Below are 14,804 nucleotides of genomic sequence, written 5' to 3'. Positions count from 1 at the left end.
CTTAGGCTAAATTCTGCCAGCTGGCTGCCAATATGGGAGCCCTGATCCTGGTCCAAAATTTTACAGACAGTGAAACTGTAACCCAGAGAGGAAAAGTGGTTTACACAAGGTCACATGTAAATAGTGACAGAAGCAAAGCTGGAATTCAAGGCTCACGCCTTTTTGCCCATCCCACACCAAAATCCTCTCTACCCTCTACTTCCCATTCCCTCCATCCCGGTTCCCATCTTTCCTATGCACAAGCAATAAGGCTCTTATTCTATCTGCAAAGTTAACAGAGCTGAGATACACATTACTCACAAGCATCGGAGCTTTTGTGCAATATAAACAGAATCCGGGTAATGTGTTCGCTTTCACTCCTCTCCCACACACGCAGGCTCCGCGCCAGCCCTGGCAAAATTAGCAGAAGGCAACTCGAACTCAGGCATCCTGGCCACCTGGAGATACACGCAAGGAGATGCACTTAATTTTTCCTGCTTTCTTCTCTTGTCTCACTGACCCTCCAATGGGACTAAAGACTGGATTGTTACTCATGAGGTATCACAGAGGAAAGAATGGAAGACTTGGAGTCACCTGGCTTCTCTTGCAGCCTCCCTGAGTCTCAGTTAACTTAGTTTCAGTGATGTGAGGATTAAATGGGTTAGTAAAAAATAAAGACCTGAAATATGGCACATTATTAAGGTCCCTACTCTCTATGTCTGAGAGGACACACACACACACACACACACACACACACACACACAACCTCTTGTATATTCATAACTATAAAAAACAATACATGTGTTTGGGAAGTTACATTTTTATAACAATAGCACCGCTGTTATTCAATCACACTTTTTTAGAACTAACTCATCCCAGAGAACATCAAGGGCTTAGCAAATTCAGTGTAACTTTGACAGCAGCAAATCTTCATTTTCTGAGTGTGAATGGATTTGATCTTTGATAACAGCCAAAAGTCTCTCAGAGCTCTGGAGGATAAATTGGAAAACAAGCCTGGGACACAAGTTTTAGAGATGAGGAGGCTGGGTGATATAATAAAAAGGGCTCGAGATTCTATGTCAGAAGATCCAGGCTGATTCTCTACTTTAGGTGAGTCCATAACTGTTCTCGGCCTCAGTTTCCTCATCTGTAAAATGGGAATAACAATTTCTTCTTGGAATTTTTTGACGATCAAGAGATACTATGTGCACAAGTGTTCTCTGGGCCATAAAGTCTAAATGTCAAGTTTTAAAAGGTTTTTTTGTTTGTTTTTCTTTTTTTTAGTAAAAGATGTGGGATGATAAGTAAATTAAATCTGAAAGCAGTTCCTATAATGAACTTAAAAGTCCACTGTAATGGGAGCAAAAATAATATCTCCAGGAGACAACTGCAAGTGTCTTCAATCTCATATCTATGCATTTCATGCATTCAGTCAGCCAGCCAATAGATGTTCTTTGAGTGCTGAGGACCAAACTGTTAGACTCGGGGAATTCCAAGCCTAAAAGTTCACAGTGGGATGTGCCTGGACATCCAGCACTGACTTTTGGTGTATCTCATCACCTTAGTGTTAGATCTGATGTGAACAATGACAGTGCAGAACAACTTTAGAAGATCCTTGAGGCTTCCAGGTGCCTACGAAATGCTTTGAAAAATAAAAGATGCCTCCATCTCTGTTCCAAAGTGCGAATAACCAGTGTGTCAGTGAGGCAGAACCAGGAAGATGCTGAAAAATAAAGGGCACAAGGGGAAAGTTCCAGAAAGAAAGCGAGGGTGGGACCAGGTTGGAGTGCCCCCAACAGCTCGGCAACATCCCCCTTATCAAACGCCACTCACCTCCTTTTCTCCATCTGTTCTCTGGTGCTACAACCCAGATGGGAGGAGCTGTCCCATGTAGAGAAGCCACCATGTTTCCATCTTTCCCTTGGACCCAGTTTGATTTTATTTCAGATTTTTCTGCATCACAGACAGTGATTTGCTGCAGCCTGCAGGAAGAATGTGCAGACGACCTGTCTGACCTCAGTCACGCCAGGTTCCCTCTCTGACTCCATTTTCTCGTTTATAAAATCAAGGACTTCAGCCAATGACCATCAAGGTTCATTTCAGCATTGAGATCCGGTGATCCTCTGCCAGACAGGGTAGCAGCACGGTGACCTAAAGGAGTTAATTCCTCTTGCAGAGTATTTCTAACCTTGCATCAGCCCAGGTGAGGCCGAACAGAAGGAGACGAGAAGGCAAGGCCGCCCATCATTTGCCTTTCATCTGTTTTCTTAATTTTCTTCCTAAGGAAAGTCACAGCTCCAATCAGCCCTCTAATCAATGGCTGCACTTACTCCTGCGCAAATGAGCTAGATTTATTAAAGGAGTCTTCTCTTCAATGGAAATGGGCTCCCTGCTGGGGCTGCAAATACAGCCTAAGATTGACTGCTCCCAGAATAGGTGAAGACTTAAAGAAAACGAGAGCAGGCAAATAAGTGATGTGGAAGGGGGCACCCAAGGCCTCTTATGACCCCTCCACCACTATGACCATGAATGGGTGGTCACCAGGGGCAGCCTGGACGTGTGTGTGTCACTTAGGATGACCTTGAGCACAGTAGCTAGTAGTGCGTCACAGGCCAGCACACATACTCTGTCACTTCCCTACATCCCCTAGGACAGTGATGGCGAACCTTTTGAGCTCAGTGTGTCAGCATTTTGAAAAACCCTAACTTAACTCTGGTGCCGTGTCACATATAGAAATGTTTTGATATTTGCAACCATAGTAAAACAAAGATTTATATTTTTGATATTTATTTTATATATTTAAATGCCATTTAACAAAGAAAAATCAACCAAAAAAAATGAGTTCGCGTGTCACCTCTGAGACGTTCATAGGTTCGCCATCACTGCCTTAGGAGCAGAAGCTCACCAAAAAGGGACTGAAGGCGACACCCTTCCAAGTAGAGAACTTCACAGAACCCGAGAGTTTAAGGGCTGTCAGAATGGAAGGACCATTTGAGGATGATGTATAGCCACGAACTGAAGGGGTGTTCTGTGAAAGGACCCTGATATTTCTGAATCATTGATGGCCAGAAGCAGAGGGAATTAAAATTTTAACACTGCAAGAAATTATTCATGTTAAATAAAAATTAAATATGTGCATATTCATATTTGGGAGCTGGGAGCTCTTTGTTGATGGGAAGTGGACACTTTCTTAAACGTTTGGTTAGGTGGGGATACTTGGGACAGAAAAACTTAATCTGTCCTACAAAACAATGTCAAGCTCTGCCTGCACTGCGAGTATATTTGTATTTCTGGAAATATGACTGTTTGATGGGGGCAGGTGTGTGGTTATGACGGGGAAATAGATTTCTTGTTTGTTTCCCCTTGAAACCTCGGAGAGACTGAGAGGCCTGGACCTCAGAGTAGACTATGGACAAGACACTCATGTGGGAGGCAGCTACCTGACCCTGGTAACGTGATGGAGAGAGAAAGATAGAAATAGAGACAGGGAGAGACTGAGAGAGAGGAGAGTCCTGTGCTATAAACAATAGAAGCCACGTTGCTTAGCATCTGTTTTTAAATTTTCTATTCTCGGCTAGAATTTCCTTCTGTTACCTTCAAACCTCAGTTTTATTCAACATGTCAGCCTGAGAGTGAGCAGTCTGGAGAAACAAACCAGTTACAAGATGGTAAGAAGGATCAACACCGCAGAGATCCAGGGAAAAATAGTTTATGGAGATGATGAAGTCACCAGGATGGATCTGTGGGGTATGGGAACGGTCCTGGGGTAAACCTCCCTCCAAAAACGTGGACAGGGGAACCTGGTAGAAGGCCTGCCTTTTCCGCAGGTGGAAACGGGGGCTGCCGCTGATGCTGAGTCACACAGGGAAAGCTGAGGAACTTCTCAGAGCTGGAGGTCTCAGGGTCATCTGGATCCTATAGGGAACAAAGTCCACAGGGAGTCATGAATGACTTGCTCAGGGTCGCATGGCCAGTTGGTGACAAGTTCGGATGGAGACTTCTTGACTCTTAGTCTTGAGTTCTCTGGCACTAGATTGGACCTTACCTCTCCCCACCTTACAAAGCCCAGTCAAGCTTTAAATACCACCCAGAGAGGGAGGGGAGGAAGGAAGAGGGCAGAAAGGAGAGGGACACGGAGAAGGACCGGGGAGTCATTCTGTGTTTAGGAGAAGAATACTTTCTAGCATTACTCTGGCTGCTCGCCTTTCTCTTGACCCGATTCTGCTTTTGGAGACTTGCAGCCTATTAAAGTTGGAAGGTCAGTTAATCCCTTCCTTTTTACAGATAAGAGAAGCTGCCCACACAGACAACAGCATGGCGATTACCCGAGGGGAATGAGGTAGAAGAGGGTACAGGGGGGATAAATGGTGATGGAAGGAGACTCGGCTTGGGGTGGTGAACACACAATACAATATATAGATGATGCAGTAGAGAATCGTATACCTGAAACCTAAAAAATAAAGAAAAACTGCCCAGGCAGTGGAAGTGACTTGCCTAAACTTCCTGACAACTAAAGGTCAGAGTGTGTTTGGAAGCAGAGAACAAAGTGGCAATGACAAAATGTGGAGGGAGAATGGAGAAAAAGAATTACCCCAGTAAGCCTGTCCCTCAACTCCAAGAAGTGGCTCTGAGAATAAGCCACAAACTATGCAGCTGTCTTACTCTTTCCTCCCTCAACCTTTAAAATAACTAGCGGGAGGAAATACCTCCTCTTCCCCGTCTCCCGTCCACTCTGTCTGAAGCCGTCCTCTTTACCTTGCTTAAGTCTGGTTCCCCCAACACTCCCTGCTCCTTCAGGGTAAGACCTGGGGCCCAGGGACTGTACCGTACCACGTGCTATTCTTTTATAAAACACCTCGCACAGTTTAGAATAAGCAACTCATACTCAATCAAACACCTGCATGTCGATCACTCTTTGAGAAAACTTGAAAAACTTCTCCCGGTGCAAATTCTTAAATCATAAGGGGAAAACGTAGAAGTGGGGAAATGAAACTCAGCTTTCTCATCTGAGAAATGGAGAGGAAGTTGCAAGGGCAACGTTAGCTACTGTCTTGACAGACCACAATCTGCCAACTGTGAGGCTTCCTCCCTTTCCCTGGCACCTCCTTCCCTCTCATCCCCGCTACTACCGCACGGGCCTCCGCATGTGACCAAGGCCTCGAAGGACTCCCGCAGCGACACAGCCAGAAATTGCTTGAGGCCTGTGAAAGGCGGCTGCCCTTTACCGCCTTCATATTGTTGTGCTGCAATTGAAATTCTGAGCCTGGAAGTGAGGGATGGCGGTGCTGAGTGCATTTGTAGTTGCGGTTGCTGTCAGAACACGGAGCTGTTTTGCCTCCTGGGATGGGGAACAGTCAGAGTTCAGGCTGGAAGCTGGAAGCGGGACATATTTGCAACCAGAAAACATTTTCTCAGGCGGGTGAAAAGAGCTGTGGCAATTGCTCCCTCTTCCCAATGTCTCCTCCCCAGAAACTACCGCTAATTTCCCTCTTTGTGTCTGTGTGTCATTAAAATGTAACTCATAATGTTAAATGAGGCCCTGAAGTTCAAAGGTAACTATGGGAGCTGTAGAACTATTCATGGAAAGCTTGGATTTTCAATAGTCTCCGGTCTTCATTGCAGAACATTCCAGGGAGCTGTGGGGAGGAGTGGGGGACCAACTCAAACTGACTTTTTCCTCAACTGAAGAAAAAAATAGTGGAGAGGAGCAAGTATGTTTCTGCCGAAAAGAGCCGTTACAAAGCCTTTTGCCTGGCATTATGCGCCACTTAATCTTTTCCACTTGAAAAGAGGATTCCAAGTTTCTTTTTTGTCAAGCAAGTCTCAGCTCCACAGCCCTACCAGAGAGCGACCGCACACAAACGCCACCCTTTTATTCAGGCAAATCTAGGCGGAGCTGGAGACAGACTCCATTCTGTCCCCCACCCTCTGACCTTCACTTCTGAAAGCCACTTGCTTTCAAGGTGAACAAGTCTTGTCCTGGAACCAATTAAATATATATACCACAGTGACTGGAGTGTTCTCCAAAGGATGTGCAAGGGGAGTACCCAGAAAGAGGAGGCATTTCAGAATGAATTATTGATCAAGATTTTTCTCTTACACACACACAAATACAAGGGTCTGGCATTCCTCGCCAGGGGGAGATTGTATCTTGTGTGGTCTTCACAGGGTTAAGGAAACGATAACCTCTTTGCTTCAAATTCTATTTATTTGGCAAATGGAAAATGTGTTTACATCTCTGTGTATCTCCTTTTCTTTGGTTTTCCAGAAAGCCCGAATCAGCAGATTTCAGAAGAATGCTAACGCATCTGACAGGCTTAGAGAAATGATCTGTCACATGAAAAAAATAGTTGGGGGGAAAAAAACACTTTTTACTTAGGTAGCAGTTTTATCCTAGTCTCTAAACAGGTTATGGGTATTAATTAAATGTTGTCATGCATGGTCACCTTGGTTCTATTAACCCAAGTGGAAACATCAGGATGGATTGCTATTAGCGGTGGGGAAACTGAGGCAATGTAGAAGGATGGATTAAACAGTCACTGAGGAAGTTAAAGGAGCTGTCTCCTGTGAATAGACCAATCTCACTCATCTCATGAGAACTACGATGCGGATGACAAACCAGGTACAGTTCACCTAATTCTGGTCTCCTCACTCCCAGTGGCTGCCATTTCTGCTAACCCAGCTCATGGAGCTGTCTCCTTGCAGGTCCACTTAGTGGCCATTACCATGCATTAGTTCCCTATGGTTGTATAACCAATTACCACAAGCTTAGAGGCCTAAATAGCACACACTTATTGTGTCACAGTTTCAGCAGATCGGGAGTCTCTGCATGACTCAGCTGAGTCCTATGCTTAGGGTCTCAGGTGGCTGTGATGAAGGTGTGGGCTGGGGCTGGACTCTCATTTGATGAAGAATCTGCTTTCCTGCGCACGTGGTCTTGGCAGCACCCTGTTCCTTGCAGCTGTCTTGTGCTGGCTGCGGGGCATGGTTCCTAAGGGCCCCAGGCAGTTCCTTGGCACGTGGATCTTCTGATCGTGCCCACTTTCATCAAGGAGAGCGTTTAGAGTCTGATATCAAGAAGGAGCCTTATACAACAGAATGTTACATCAGTGGTTCTCAACCTTGGCTGCACATGAGAGTCACCTTGGAATCACCTTGACTTCTCTTATCAATCCTCCACAATCAGGCCCAGAAATCAGGATTTTTAAAAGATTCCCAGGTGATTCTAATGTGCAGCCAAGGTTGAGAACCACTGAATTACATGATGTGCTTTGTCATCACAAAAGAGGACATCCTATCATGTTTGCTGTATTCTGCTGGTTTAGAACAGTGATGGCGAACCTTTTGAGCTCGGCGTGCCAGCATTTTGAAAAACCCTAACTTAACTCTGGTGCCATGTCACATATAGAAATTTTTTGATAGTTGCAACCATAGTAAAACAAAGACTTATATTTTTGATATTTATTTTATATACTTAAATGCCATTTAACAAAGAAAAATCAACCAAAAAAAATGAGTTCATAGGTTCGCCATCACTGGTTTAGAAGGAAATCACAGGGGCCACCCTGGAGTCTGTCTGCCACACCCAGGAATCTGGAAGTAAAAACTCCTTCACACACTTAGAGTAGGCTTTCAAAAGAAAAAGTTAAGGAATTGGTCAGATTATTTGATATTCTCATCTTCCACAAGACAGGCGAATTCAGCAGAACATGGAAGCCATACAAAAATAGGTGTTTAATAAAGAACTCAAGAAAGCCCCAGCAGTTTGGTTCATTCATTATGATATACAGGATTAATATACTCAACTAATAGCCAGAGTGCTAAAATGCCACCTTCAGGTCCCCTTTTATAGTCTCGGGGAGGAGGGGGGAGGGGAGGGATAAACAAGAGAAGTTCCGATCAATGCAATAACGATTTATTGAATGCCTGCTTTTTGCTCGCCACGTTCTAAATCCTGGGCAGGAGACTCAGGATGCTGTCAGACAGGAGCAGTGTTTCTCAAAGTGCAGCCCTCAGCCAGATCAGAGCCACCGTAAGAGTGTATGAGGAAAGGCCAGTTTCTGGGTGCCATCTCAGGCCTATTGAGTCAACTCTCTGGGTGCAGAGCCCAGTCATGGGCATTTTAACAGGCACCACTGGAATCTCATTCACGTGGTAGTTTGAGAAACAGGATGGAGCCGCACTCAGGAGACGTTAATACACGTATGACAGAACTGAGGTCTTGTTGGAATGCAGATTCTCTGACTCAATAGGCCTGGAGTAGGCCTGAGAGTCTACAGTCCTGACGAGTTCCCAGACGATGTCATAGCTGCTGGTCCTCAGATCACACTCAGAATAGCAAGCGTAGAAGATAAGAAAGACTGGAAGCACCAAATAGCAAAATTCTCCCCCTACCCAAAGTGACTTTGAAATTAGGGAATTTTAAGTAATTTACATATTTTAAGTGCAAAGCTCTGAAACTTCCAGAGCCTGATGAAGATTGCCTTTTGCTGTGTATTTGTCATATTGTGACTTTGGTAGGAAACTGATATTCAGGTTTGGGGGAAAGGGGTTGGGTGAGGGGAATGATATTAGGGGTGAAATGATGAAGTTAATGGATACATGATTAGAGAAATAAGGATAGAGAGAGGAGATAATGAGGGTCCAGGTGAGTGTCAAAAGGCTAGAGCTGGGTCAGAGCTAACCAGAATAGCCTGGAGCGCAGAGCATGCTGGTACAGGATGAGCCATAGGGATGGGAAAAAAAAGATGAAAGAAAATAAAAGCCTTAACAGTAATGGATCAGAATCAACTAAGAGCCTCCAACCAAATGCACAAAGAAGAATGAGAGCAAATGAGATTTCCTAGAAGACAGGGTAGTGGGCAGTTGGGAAGGGAGGTGACCACCAAGTTTGTTTTCCATCAGAAGCTGATGGCAGTACATCTCAAAGGCAATGACTTAATTTTGAGCTAGAGAATAGGAGAAGGGTACATGCCTGGGAGCCCCAGGGTGGCTAACATTTCAAACCTGAATTAAGCTAACTTAGCCATGGGAATAGCACCATTTTTGGAAGGCCTGAGACCATGTGATCTGGAGGAAAGATTACAGAACTGGGAGTCAGGAGACCTGACTTCTCCTTCTGGTTCATTTATTCATTCATTACAAATTTATTGAGACTGCAAGATTCTAAACCCTAGGTTAAGTTCTGGAAAACTTAAAATAATTAAAATAACAAAACAACAAAAAAATGTTACTTAATAATGTCAATAATAATAACATTTTGAGTGAGTAATTTGTGTAAAGTACTATTTTAAGTAGTTCACATTGACTGGGTACTTTAAATATTAGAACAATCTACTGAGGTAGGTAGTGTTTTTATACCCATTTTTCAGAAGTGGAATTTGAGGTGAAGAAATCACAAAGACAGACTATTTCTGCTCCACGGGAACTTATATCCTAATAGTTATGCCTCCAATTAACAGAATGACCTTCGGTGACTTTTCAGTCTGTTTCCTCTTCTATAGCCATACAATAATAGCTAAATATGTTAAGCGCTTGCTTTGAGCCATACATTGCATTTTATTTAGTCCTCACAATGACCTTATGAAGTAATTAGTATTATCATTTCCATTTCGCAGATGAAGAAAGTAAGGTTCAGGGAGGCTAAGTGATTTTCCCAAGCCACCACATCAAGGATTTAAACCCAGGCAGTCTGACTCCACACTACAATATAACACACCTAAAATTGGGAGATTGAACCAAAACTTGGCAATTGCATGTTGTTAGAATGTTCTATCGCATTCCTATAAATTCCCTGAATCTAACAGAGTTAATGACCCTGACACTATTGTGCTAACAGACGATAAGGGGCAGACGAAGAAAAAGCCACAACCTAAGGACAAGTTGTAACAGGGAAAAATCCACTTGACGTCCGTGGGCAATGGCCACAGAGCCAACACAAGCTCTGCCATCTGTGGGTGATGGCACAGATAGGCTGTGCCCCCTGCGGACCCAGACCCAGCACTGCGTGGGAATGTTCCCTTCAGCGTGGAGACCTCGAGGAGCAGGGAATCATTAACTCTGTGCGTCCAGGGATTTGTTTCAGCCCAGATCCACCATGTAACCTTTCCCGATCCTGTTGAACAGGAAAGGGTTTAAATTGAGGTCCTGAACTGAAAGAAGAACACATTAATCGTGCTCATTGCTGGAGTCAGAAACAAATTCATTTTTCCTGTAAGGAGCGTTATCAAGCAGGAAATCAAGTCCACAGGTGAGGGAGGTGGGGAGGTGCTGAGAGGAAGTGACAGAGGTGCCCCTGCAGACGCTAGAGTCATTGTATCTCCACACTCTATAGAACTTTATATACAAAATAGGTCTCCATAAACCACGCGCCACCCTTTGGCTGATATGATGGATGACTCAAAATTGAATGGATGCTCCAAAATTTGAGAGCTTCAACTTTGTCCAGAGCCCAAGTGATTCATTTTTTTCATTCAGCATCTATTCAGTGAATTCCCACTAAACTCCAGGCCTAAGGAATTTAACAGAGAACCAAATAAAAATCGACTCTGCCTGTCTCAAGATTATTTCTAAATACAAAAAATAATTAAAGAGCATGATAACTCTGGATAAACCAAGAGTTAAACCTGGTAACTTTAAGTGATGATAAATGTTATAAAGGGCACACACAGGATGATCTAATGGAGAAAGGCCAGAGATGGGACCACTTAGATACAATGGTCAGGGGAGATTTCTATTTTGAGGAGACATTGGACCTGAAGGATGAGAAGAATCTAGGTAATGAGCAGAGGAGGAGAGTGCTAGGCAGAGGGAAGAGGCCTCTGAAGCAGGAGCAAGTGTGGCCTGTCCGAGGACTTAAGAGGGGGCCACCATGGCTGGTGGGTAACGGGAGAAGGCCCTGGGACAAGATGTGAGAGAAGAAGCTAGGGCAGGGCAGGGTCACACAGGGCTTTGTGCATCATGCTAAGGAGGCAGGTTTTACTCTAAGACCAAGTGAAGCTTTTAAAAATATATGTGTGTTTTTTATTGATTTCAGAGAGAGGAAAGGAGAGAGAAAGAGATATATAAACATCAATAATGAGAGAGAATCATTGATGGGCTGCCTTCTGCACACCCCTACTGGGGATCGAGCCTGAAACCTGGGCATGTGCCCTAACTGGGAATCAAACCATGATTCATAGGTCGAGGCTCAACCACTGAACCTCACTGGCTGGGCAACAAATGAAGCTTTTTAAGCAAAGAATTTGCTTTAGAAAAAGATCGCTCTGCTACAGTGTGGAGAATGAGTTACAAAGGTCCTAGAATGGTGGCAAGGAGACCAAATAGAAGATTATCACAGTCATCCAAGTGGGAGCTGATGGTGACTTGGATTAGGCGGGGGCAGTGAGCTGGGGAAAAGTGGATAGAGTTAAGAGCTATTCTGGAGGTGCTAATGAATTAGGTGTGGGAATGAGCCAAAGGGCATATCTGTGCCCTTATATCACAATCTTTCTGTATTTGAAGCTCTCCTTCATGAATTTTGTTCAGCTTCATACATTACAGATATCCCCAGGGGTGAAACACAATTACCCAGTCTGAGTCTCTCCTCTTCTTCTCTTGTGCTGATGACCATGACCACAGGAGGGAGGAGAGAGAGCCAAGGGCCTGGCTGACCCACCACCTGGACCCGCAGCCTCCCGGCATAATCAGCTTCTGGGCTGGCTTTGATGAGAGAGTCGCACCTGGAGGAAGCCAATGATGCAAAGTGTTGGGCACAGAACATTGGAAATGGCCTTGCCAGCCATTTCAGATCTGCCTCAGGGGCGGAGGGGAGGAATGGGTTGAAGTTGTGGGCGGGGGTGAGGGGGGTTGGGGGGCGGGGGGGGGCGGATGGAGGGCAGAGGCAGGCTTGCTTTGCCTTAGCTAGAAAGGCTGTCCCTTAGCTACCTTGAATTAACAGAAAGGAATATAGCCACATCTGAATCCTGATGTCTCTGAACTTGTCAGAACGTGTCTCTGATTTGCAGCACAAATGGGAGTGGGTGGTAAAAATTTAACCAAAACATTATCCTGTAACTCAGGTTCCCTCCTGCCCCAGTACCCCCAGTCCCCTATCCTGCTGACCCCGGCATGCTGCCTCACAGAGGCCAGGTCTGGGCCAGAGAGAATCATGGAAATGTTGTCCTTTTGTGCCCTAGTCAAAGTCAATTAGACACATAGAGAGGGAGATGGAGGCCCTTGAATATTTTTTTCTTTAAAACAAAATATACAAACTGGCTTGAGTGATCTGCCTTGAAAAAAAAAAAAAACACAGAGGAAATGAAGTAGAATCCTAGATGGGAGGAAAAGCAGGATTGCTGGAGAGAGAACGGGAAGGCGTGTTTGGTTTGGCCTGTGTTGAAGGGAGTGAGCCAGCAAGGAGTGGTGCTCCTCTGACCATCAACAGAGGGGCTCCCTTCCCTCCAAGCACTTAATACCTCTGTGTTTTGACAAGTTACTTAACCCCTTGGGTCTCCATTGCTTTGTAAGTAAAAAGGAAAGGGGAAGACCCACGATAAAACCGTAACTGCCTGGAGGCAGAGAGCGAACCAAACGGTCACTTGAGGTCATTTCAAGGTCAGGGGGTCCATGAATCTGTACAGGAGGCTGAATCATATTGTGGCGAAGAATGCACTGCCATGCCCTGGCCGTCACCTTGGACAAGTTATTTATCTTTGTTGTACTTTCCTTTCCTAATGTGTTAAGTGCAGACCATAACAGTGTTGTTGTAAGGACTGAATGAGGTAGCACAAGTACATAGCTTAGAACAGAGTAAATAAGCAATATTCATTGCTCCATAAATATTAGATGTGTTTTCTCTGACAACCATCTTCTGTAACAACCGCCCCATGATCTGAGCGCCAAAGAATTCCACACAAGGATCCTCAGGCTCCCACGAGGATCTGCAGTCATCCTGTCTCCATGCTTCCATGGAAACTTTGCCTAAACTATCCCGGAGAGATGGGAGTGTGTGCCACCCAACATCATTTGGAGAAGCACCCTGACGTGTCTGGTTCCCATGGCTGACATCACAGCTGGTGGGCTTGCCTGTGACCAGAAAGTCCCCTCTACCTAGGAAAACTTGTGGGGGCCACAGCCACCGGATAGGAGGCCAATCACACAAAAAAAACAAAAAAAACAAACAAACAGGCAGTTGGACACAAGATCACAGAGAGGGTCTGTTTTCAAAGGTCAGCAAGTAACCTCAAGAGCCAACTCAAGCTCCCGTCCGCGGATCGATGTGCCAGGGGCTCGTGAAACAGAATAATCTCTCCCCAAATTTGTTTTACTTAGTAAGGTCAGTGATTCATTAATTAACCATTACTCATTAAAAAGGAGAGACACGACTTCCCAAAGCTCTGGGGATCCAGGGTTGTCAGAGCAGAGGCTGTTGGGAGAGGCAGGAAGACAACATCAGCTTTGTGACTGGGCTTGGGGAGCTAGATAGCTCCTGGGACTCTCCCCTTCCTTAATGCAACGTTGAGTGTTCCGCCTAAATACAAATATGTGGCATGTGGGTGAGTCCATTCTCTAACAAACTCCGAGACCTTCAGGGGCAACTGCTGTCTTATTCATTCCAGAACATCTATTGAAGAAGAAGCATTGCAGACGCCGTTCCCTTTTTTTTTTTTTTTTTTTTGGTTGTTTAAAATAAGAATTTATTTACTTTTTCTTTTTTAATTTCAATTTTATTTTCCACTGACAGTTTGCATATTATTTTGTATTGGTTTCAGGTGTACCATTTAGTGGTTAGACAATTATATACGTGTGAAGGCATTAAGAAGCACAAATTGGTAGTTACAAAGTAGTCATGGAGATGTAAAGTACAGCATAGGAAATATAGCCAATAATATTGTAATAACCATGTGCGGGGCCAGGTGGGGACTGGAGGTATCACAGGGAACACTTCGCAAATGCTTTCCCTTATTTAATGAAGGGGAAACCGAGGTCCACAGAAATAGAACCAGACCAGGATGGAAAAGCAGTAGAAAGACGTGAAATCCAACCACACTGTTGGACTGCCAGCTCCTCAGGTAGCTCTTCCTTGATATTTTATTCTTTTTCTGGGGAGGTTGCAAATGCAGTCCCCCGCTACCACCAATGATGAAGTTGAGTTTCCCCCATTTGGGGAAATCGTAGGGGTCAGCACATCCGGAGTGCAATGGATAAGCCTCGCCCAGGAAAACCGCCTTCGCCATCATGGCACCTCCCTTGATTACTTGGTATCTTAAGCAAGGAGAAGAAAGATGTCTTCCCAAAGAATTTGCTGTTAATCCAGTCGCTTGACCAAAAGGAGAGCCAATATTTAGGGGGGAAAAAATTATTTTTTAATCCCGTAACTGATCTCACTGCCTCTGGCACCTTCCCCTAAAACACAATTTCCTAAAACTTAAATCTGCTTATGTCGTTCTCTGGGTTAAATCCTTAAACCACTCCCTATTGACTTTAGGATAAAATCAAAAGGCCTTGTAATAAGGCCATTTCTTAACTGACTCCTGCCTCCCTCACCAGCTTTCTCCCTTCGTGCCACCAACGTACACACTCTCCATTCCAGCCACCAGAAGCTTCCACTGGCCCCAGTGGCCAGACTCGGTCTCTTTCCTCTTTCTCTGAGGTGCTGAGCATACTGCACGCGGCCTGCCCATCTCTTTCACCTTTCTAACTTCAACCCCGCCAAAGCCAGATATCACTTCTTCTCAGATGCCTTGTCAGTTTCCTTGCAGGACACTGTGGAGCCCCCTCAGCCAGGAGGTTTCACCACCTTTAAGTGATCCCTCTGCCACCAGGCCTGTGAGCTCCCCCTAGGG

The 14,804-nt window shown here is 44.9% G+C and overlaps 1 non-coding gene across 1 annotated transcript; it reads right to left on the bottom strand.

The window, feature by feature from the left end:
• Positions 1–14,062: 14,062 nt before the first annotated feature.
• Positions 14,063–14,223, bottom strand: LOC132221434 (U1 spliceosomal RNA). The gene has a single exon (XR_009449984.1). It is a non-coding gene; the product is annotated as a U1 spliceosomal RNA (small nuclear RNA).
• Positions 14,224–14,804: the final 581 nt, after the last annotated feature.

Source organism: Myotis daubentonii, chromosome 18, assembly GCF_963259705.1.
Source record: "Myotis daubentonii chromosome 18, mMyoDau2.1, whole genome shotgun sequence".
Lineage (NCBI taxonomy): Eukaryota > Metazoa > Chordata > Mammalia > Chiroptera > Vespertilionidae > Myotis > Myotis daubentonii.
Note: the sequence above shows the minus strand (reverse complement) of the source record. Positions and strands in the feature narration are given on the sequence as shown.